The sequence below is a fragment of the Vicia villosa genome, linkage group LG5 (genome assembly GCF_029867415.1).
Source record: "Vicia villosa cultivar HV-30 ecotype Madison, WI linkage group LG5, Vvil1.0, whole genome shotgun sequence".
Classification (NCBI taxonomy): Eukaryota; Viridiplantae; Streptophyta; class Magnoliopsida; order Fabales; family Fabaceae; genus Vicia; species Vicia villosa.
This window is the reverse complement of record NC_081184.1, coordinates 22,962,956-22,971,213: the sequence shown is the minus strand read 5'-3', so window position 1 is coordinate 22,971,213 and position 8,258 is coordinate 22,962,956.

Sequence of the window (8,258 nt, the reverse complement as noted above, 5' to 3'; positions counted from 1 at the left end):
CTTTTCAAAACCATCCAGTCCTAATTCATAACGGACTTCGATTTCAAAACTTGCATACGCATTCCATTGGAGCTACTTCTCAAAAAGTACAACACCATCTACGAGTATACACTTAGCATCGAGGAAATCTCGAAATGGGTTAATCAAAGGTGATCATTTCTAATAAAGACCCTGGAGTCGGGGGAACCACATCTAGGGGGTTCTCCTAAACAGGGGCAAAAATTTCAAGGAGCACAGGGGCATACAATTGAACATCCTATCAACTAGGGGCAGTCTTCCTAAGGTTCAATCGACTTGGGGCACATCTCAAAGCAATCTCAAACAGGGGCATGTCAGACATGGGAAGAATTCAAATTCAAAAGATAGAACACTATGGATAACCTTCCATGACCTGGAGATCAGGGGCACACCCTTCAATCTAAACATCTAAGCATATGACAAGGCTATTCCCTGGGGCACTTCCTTCATAAGCATCTTTCTCCATGAAGATACTGGGGCAATGGAAATCAAACTGGGGCAAGACACACAACAAAAGGAAAGGGCGTTCTCACACTCTACAACCTCGAACAAATATTTCTCCTAACTACGATCATCAAAGTTCAAAAACAGGTATTGGGAAATCGCGCTAGCATCACACCCCATCCTATCAAGCAAGCCCACAACTCCAGCAAGCTATACACGCTTTGGTTATTAACAACCTATCATTAGGGCATCATACAAATACATACAAGTCATGCATTACATACATTGGTTGATACATTACACCGTAACTCTTTATATGGTCTTCTTTAAGACGAATCTCACGATCCTTTCTAGGAGTTTCCTCAAGCTGTCTTATGCAAGACAAATTATTGCTATTCCAAGAACCTTTTTAGGTAGTCCTTTGTAAGACATTCCATTTGCTAAGAACCTCTTCAGGTAGTCTTCTTTAAGACATTCTACAAACCTTTTTAGTTAGTCTTCTTTAAGAAATTCCATTTCCAAGAACCTTTTTAGGTAGTCTTCTTTAAGACATCCTACAAACCTTTTTAGGTAGTTTTCTTTAAGACATTCCTTCTCTAAGTACCTTTTGAGGTAGTCTTCTTCAAGACACTCTTTTTCTACGTACCTTTTGAGGTAGTCTTCTTCGAGACATTCTTGTTCTAAGTACCTTTTCAGGTAGTCATTTTCAAAGCAATATGGCATCCTTTTCAGGAATCTCTTCAGGTAGTCTTCTTTAAGACATTCTACGAACCTTTATGGGTGGTCTTTTCTAAGAAATTCCTCATTCCTTGCTAAGAACCTTTTTAGGTAGTCATTCTAAGACATCTTTCAGCCTCTTCAGGTAGTCGTCTTTAAAGACATTCCTCACCTGCTGCTAAAAAAAAAATCTTTTCAATTAGTCTTCTTTAAGACAAACATCCACATCCATTCCGAAAACCTTTCCAGGTAGTCTTATAGAAGACATTACTTCGTTCTACTCAACATATGCATGAGCATAAGCATTATCCCATACATCAAAAAACTCTGGTGCTAAGTTATACTATCCACCTGATTCCGGTAACCTTACCGATGCCAGTAACCTTACTGAGATATTCCCAATCTCCTGATTGATGCTTCCGGTAACCTTACCGATGCCAGTAACCTTACTGAGATATTCCCAATCTCCTGATTGATGCTTCCGGTAACCTTACCGATGCCAGTAACCTTACTGAGATATTTCCGATCACCTGATTGATGCTCCCGGTAACCCTACCGATGACAGTAACCCTAATGTGGGTGTATTTCCAATCACCTGATTGATGTTTCCGGTAACCTTACCGATGCCAGTAACCTTACTGATGATAGCAACCTCACGGAGATATTCACCCGATCACCTGATTGATGTATCCCGGTAACCTTACCGATGATAGAAACCTTGTTGTTCATTCATCCATAAACAATCTATACATACGCATTAGCATATGCATATCATCTGTGGCATTCACACACTACAGAGGTCCAATTTTTATTAAGCAATCCAAACCCGTCTGATAGTCAGTTCTCGTCTGACTGTTACATCAAAATTCAGATCACACTACAAAAGCCTAGTCTCCAACCCTCGTGTTGTGAAAGGTGTATTTTCTCCAACCCTCGAGTCGTGAGTCTCCGAACTGGTGAATCTTTTTCACGCAGGTAAGTTTGCTAGAACTATAGCAAATGATTACTCTTATGCAGGTACGCTTGTCCGAACCAGGGCAAATGATCCAAATGGTGCAGGAAATTTGTCCGAACCAGGGCAAATGATCCAAATGGTGCAGGTGAATTGTCCAAACTAGGACAAATGATCCAAATGGTGCAGGAAATTTGTCCGAACCAGGGCAAATGATCCAAATGGTGCAGGTGAATTGTCCAAACTAGGACAAATGATCCGAATGGTGCAGGTGAGCTTGTCAGAGCTATGATAAGTGATCCTATTGGTGCAGATGAACTTGCTAGAACTATAGCAAGCAATCCTATTGGGGTCCAAACTACGATGTAACTTGCCAGAACTATGGTAAGTGAGAGGTACAAACTGCGACGTAGCTTGCCAGAACTATGGTAAGTGAGAAGTTCACAAACTGCGAGTAGCTTACCAGCACTATGGTAAGTGAGAAGTTCACAAACTGCGAGTAGCTTACCAGCACTATGGTAAGTGAGAAGTTCACAAACTGCGAGTAGCTTACCAGCACTATGGTAAGTGAGAAGTTCACAAACTGCGAGTAGCTTACCAGCACTATGGTAAGTGAGAGGTCCACAGACTACGGAGGCTTGCTGGCCATAGCAAGCCAATTACACAACCAACAGAAGGTCCTCGCTATTCCTTTTCAGGAACCTTTCCAGGAAGTCTTCTTCAAGACGTATTCCATCCTTTCTAGGAGCTTTTCCAAGCATACAAGATTTTTCAAACGATTCCTCAACTGGGTTTATCGCGTTAGTCCCTCGGCAGTGATATTCTCCAAAACTTCAATAACAATCAAAGGTGCTATCTTTCTTTTCAGAATTACTAACATACTTCGATTAACGTAACTAACAATCATGCATCATTTCAACTAACTAACCTCATTCATACATAATGCATATACATGCATCACTCTCATTTATTTTGAGAGGCTCATCGCATCATACATTGCATTGCATAAATTTCAGGTTGCCTTTTTAGGCCGTGCTACAAAAAAAAACACAGTGGTCCCTTTCCAAAGCGTTTGCTCCGCACTCTGAAAAACGGTATTCACCTCGGATGGCATCTGTAAGCCCATCTCCTACGGAACTTCTTCCCATGCAAATTTCAGGGCATTTCAGTGTTCAATCATCTTCTACCTTTAGATCACGATAGGCAGACGTGCCTATCCGACTCTTTAGGTTTAAGAAGATTGAACAGGGGCAGCTGTCATACCCCAAAATTTGCCCGATGAAAATCTACGTCTATTAATTCATCAGTGGTATTAAAATAAGGGTCATGGGGTTTAACATCTCTATTGTTAAACTCATTCTCTTATAAACCGTTTTGAGTTAAAGCAGGGGTGTAATCAACAGGTATTTGGGCCCAACCAGTTGGCCCAACTTATCCGTAGAAGGTTTGTTTTCTTTTATAATAATTAATCAATATTTATTTTATTGTTATAATTATACTAAAACCATTATTATTTATTAATATTAGGATTTAGTATTATTATTAAACAGTTGAAATAATATTATGATTATTATTATTATTCGGATTAAAGTTATTATTATTATTAGGATTAGAATAATTAGTATTTTATTTTAGGTTAATATTATAAGTATATCAATTTTGGGTTATTAGGTTGATTGGATACTAGGCCCACTAGCAATAAAAAAAAAACCCTAACCTAATTTGTAGATGATAAAAGGACTTTTTTTTCTAATCCTGGAGGAGGCCGAAAAAATCACAAAAGAGGGAACACCTATTCCCCCATTCAAGAAATCTCGACGCCGCTAGCTGCTAACACGAGGAAGAGGAAATCCAGACATAAAACTGAAAGCCTCCAATCCACTTTCAAGCTTAATAAAAAATCTTTCACGTTTTGACAAAGGAGTGTCAACCACTAGCCTTGATATCACCATCACCACAACATGGATTCAAAACAAATTCTAATATGAACTAACCACAGGAATTCAATCACTCTTAATACACTTGATCTCCATGTTCTCGTCTCTGTTTGTTGTGCAGGAAAAGAAGTGAATACGTTAAGATCGGAAGCGAAATAGCCACACAGCACCGCAATTAGCTTCGCCGCCACCGCGTTCCAACATAGCTCAGCCGTGAATTCACGAAGCCGTTGCCCATGCCGTCAAGACTCTGAACGCATAGCGGCTCAGGCAACATCAATCACGAACGGCCCCTTCTGTTCCGATTCAAATCGCCACCCTCCATAGATTCCGCCTGCGCGTAGCAAACGAAAAAAAAAAAGAGGTCGAAGGTGGAAGAGGACACCATGCGCTGATCCCGTTTGGGGTCCTGGGTAACTTGTTTCTTTTATGTATTATTCGTGTGGTTACATTAACAGCGTGAAGCGAGTGATCCAACGGAGAGAGAGCGTGCCCAATTGTCCAACGAATGCAGGAGCGTGGGTTCGATCCCTGCTCCCTGCATATTATTTTGGTTGATTTCTTTGGTAAACCTTGGTCTAGGATCCGGTGTGCACTTGCTACAAGAGCCTCCTATGCACTCTCATAATTCCGCCCTTGGATGATCCAATCATCAGATCCTACGCATTAGAACTGAAGGTGCATCATGGGCACTCCCAGGCGCATAACGCATGATTTCTACCCAGGTTTCTTTTATCTTTTTATATATTATATGTTATTTATATAATTCTTTTTTTAATTGGTTTAACATATTAATGTATATATAATTAATTCTTAAATTAGGATTTAGGATTTTTTTTGATTATCTTGATTATTCGAGTTAATTGATTTTAACCATTTTAATTATTAAATCACAAAAAACCCTATATAAATATATATTAAGATATTAGGGTTCGCTCAATCCCATTGGCCGCCTAGCCCAACTAGGATTAGGGTTTTCCAACCACTTAGGTATTTAGCCAAACAATTTAATTTATTATTCGCTTCGATTAAATCAATTGATCGCGGTGGGTAATAATCATATAATTCAAATAAATTCATTTTTTGCTAAATGGTTTTAACCAAAGCTATTGGTTATGATGATTAGCATTTCCCCTTATCAATTCGTTATTATTTGTAATCGACTCTATCGATTATGAGGGGTAACGATAAATTAATAATTAAAATACTTCAATTTGCTAAAAGTGATAATCGAATCAATCGATTAAAATTGCCAGCAATTCTTTTCTAATCTGTTAACTATGGCGATCGAATCTATTGGTCGTTGCGGTTAATAGTGCCATATCAAATCAGGGTTGTACGCCCAAATCTTAAAACACACTAAACCACGACACTACGGATTTTCATCCTTATTCAAAACTACGATAGGCCATTCAAAAAGCCTTCAAACATTCAAATTCAATTTTAAGGCGTACAACCCTGTGCCCGAACTACGTAGACTCTGATCCCCCATAAGGAGGTACGTAGGCACTTGGCAACAAGGCGAGTCTCCCACCCTAAAATCTCAATTTTCCTCTTATTCAATTCTTTAGCATAAACCTTACCTTAATACTCTTAGCTATCAAACCTTTGCCTTAGATTCAAAGCCAATAGGAAAGGGTTGAGGGTGCCTAACACCTTCCCTCGACCTGAATATAGTATCTTACCCTGATCTCTATACTGCGTAGGGTTTCCTATTCGCCCTTCAGAATAGGTGGCGACTCTCTAAGTTAAAATTTTAGGCAGGTTGCTACAGAAAGTATTTGGAAAGGAGGTGTGAAAAGCATTTTGGATTTTGAATTGATTGTGAGCAAGCATTTAATAACTACCTACCCTAAGTTTGTCTTTCTTGTTCTTTAAGTATTTCGGGCGAAAGGGTCTATCCATACCATCAGAGGGCAGGAAGTCTTTCAATTAGATGTGAAAGTGTCATCGAGGTTATCGTTCACCATAAGACTGTCCCTTGCCATAGAGAGGGCAGGTAGTCTAAGGGAAGGATATAATAGTCATTAATCTTTTTAGGCATCATGCGAGGATACCTTAGCAATTGGGACAATCATCATTTACCGAGGCAACTTCGAGGGACTAGATGATTTTCAATCTCTTTAGGCATCATTGCTTTAGGTATCCTCGGAATCGAGGGACGTGACTATTTAGTACAATTAGAGGCAACAGGCAACAGATAAATAAGGAAACAAGGCAACGAGAGGGATTACCCTAAAAGTGTGTGGGTGCAACAATCAGGTGGTTAATTCAGATATTGTTATCTTGTAGTTAGTGACCTAATTCCTTTTCAAGGCTTACACTCCCTAAGATTTCTAACCACAGCAGAAAAGAATAAAGGCAGAAAAATAAAAGTCCTACGCTATTACAATAAACACCTGCGGGGAAGGGGAAATTAAAAGACGGAAAACTAAGAGGGATCAATAATTAGTATAAACATCTTTGAATGCCTTGATCTTCCTCGAATCCTCGATCAATTCTGAAAATTAAGAAGGAAATAAATAAGGGTGAGTGTAGGAGTGATTCATTGACCATTTGGGGCAAAACCCTATTTTAGGCAAAATAAAAAATGAAATGATGTTAAATTAGAAACTTAGCTTTTTTGTTCTAGCATGGCGCGCGGTCGAAGGATCTTGGTTAACCCTGAAAATTAGGCACGAAGAAGAGAAATGTTAGTGCATTAACTGATCTAAACCCTAATTGATTACAAACCCTAATCCTGAACCTAAAAGGGTTATTTAAGAAAACTTATTGTGACCCAAAAGGTTTATAAGGCTTAAAAATGCGTTAGTGGATAACACCTACCTGAGGATTCTAGGGTTTATAAATGAATCGAGGTTAACAAACCTAAAAATTAATTATTAATTTTTAACCTAATTAATTAATTGATTAAAAGTATATACAAAAACAATTTTATGGTTAGAAACAATTATCTTTAATGTTATGAGAAAAATCGAGTTTCGATTAAATAAGATAAATAGTCATATGAAATTATTATAAAAAAACATATTTAAATGAAATAAATTAAATAAGAATAAGAGAAAGAAATAAATAAAAAGGTGTACATAATTATAAATAAACAAATAATTAAATAAAAATAAGGGAACTTAGCTGGTGATCAAGTGTGGTGGAGCTCTGTGAGGACTAACGTGGGCCTGCGTTTTTGGTCTTTTAGATCTTGCTTCGCTGTGAAATCATTGGCCAAGATTGAAGGTCTATCGTGTGCGCATAAGTTTTGGACGCGTCCACGCGCGGTCAACAGAGTCAGCCGTCCACCTCATCATCTTCTTCCTCCACACTTGTGGAATTTGTTGCGGATTCTCCTACGCAATTTCCTGCGAATATTTCCTGCGGTTTTCTGCAAAATCAAAACTCAAATAAATCACGTTAAGAAAGCACCAAGAGCACCCAGATCTCCTAATTAGGATCCTCTGAGTCCATTGATGGTGTTAGTTTGGCATGAATCGGCCTGGAAACGTGAAAACGAAAGCTCCATATTCTTGAGCCCTAGCCATGGTGAAACTTGATTCAAGCGTGTAAAACCCAAGCTAATGATTTTAATCTATTCCAAACAATGTCAGCAACTCATAAAAGAAGTTAGGTTTGCTTGAAACACAACAACACGTGAAATACAAAAACTATAAAATATGTGTGAAGTTTTTTATGAAGACATGTTACCTCCACACGTGATTAAAGCTCATAACTTACCTGAACCTACCTCGTGGCCTCTCACCAAGTGAATGGAATGGTTGGAATGTCTTAAAACTTCCTTGGAAGGTGTTTATGATCATGCCCTAGCCTTTGACGTTTTTTGCAACTTCAAGAACCCTAGTTCTTTCTTCTAATTTTTGTCCCCCCTTGATGCTAAGTGGTAGAGTATATATATGGGATGAATTAGGTCAATTGAATTGGAAAGAAATCATATATTGGAGAGATGATATTTTGATTGAAAATAATCAAATCTTTTTCCTATTTTTGGACCAATCTTTTTCCAATTATTCTTCACGTATTTTGTGACCTTATGAATCAATATAAACCTGATTAAATATTGGTAAAATACCTCATATAATCTTTCCCATTTAATTATGATTTATTTAAATTTAATTTGATTTTAAATGAATAAAAAATCAAAAATAAAAGAAATAAAATCATAAAATAAAAAGGAGTTG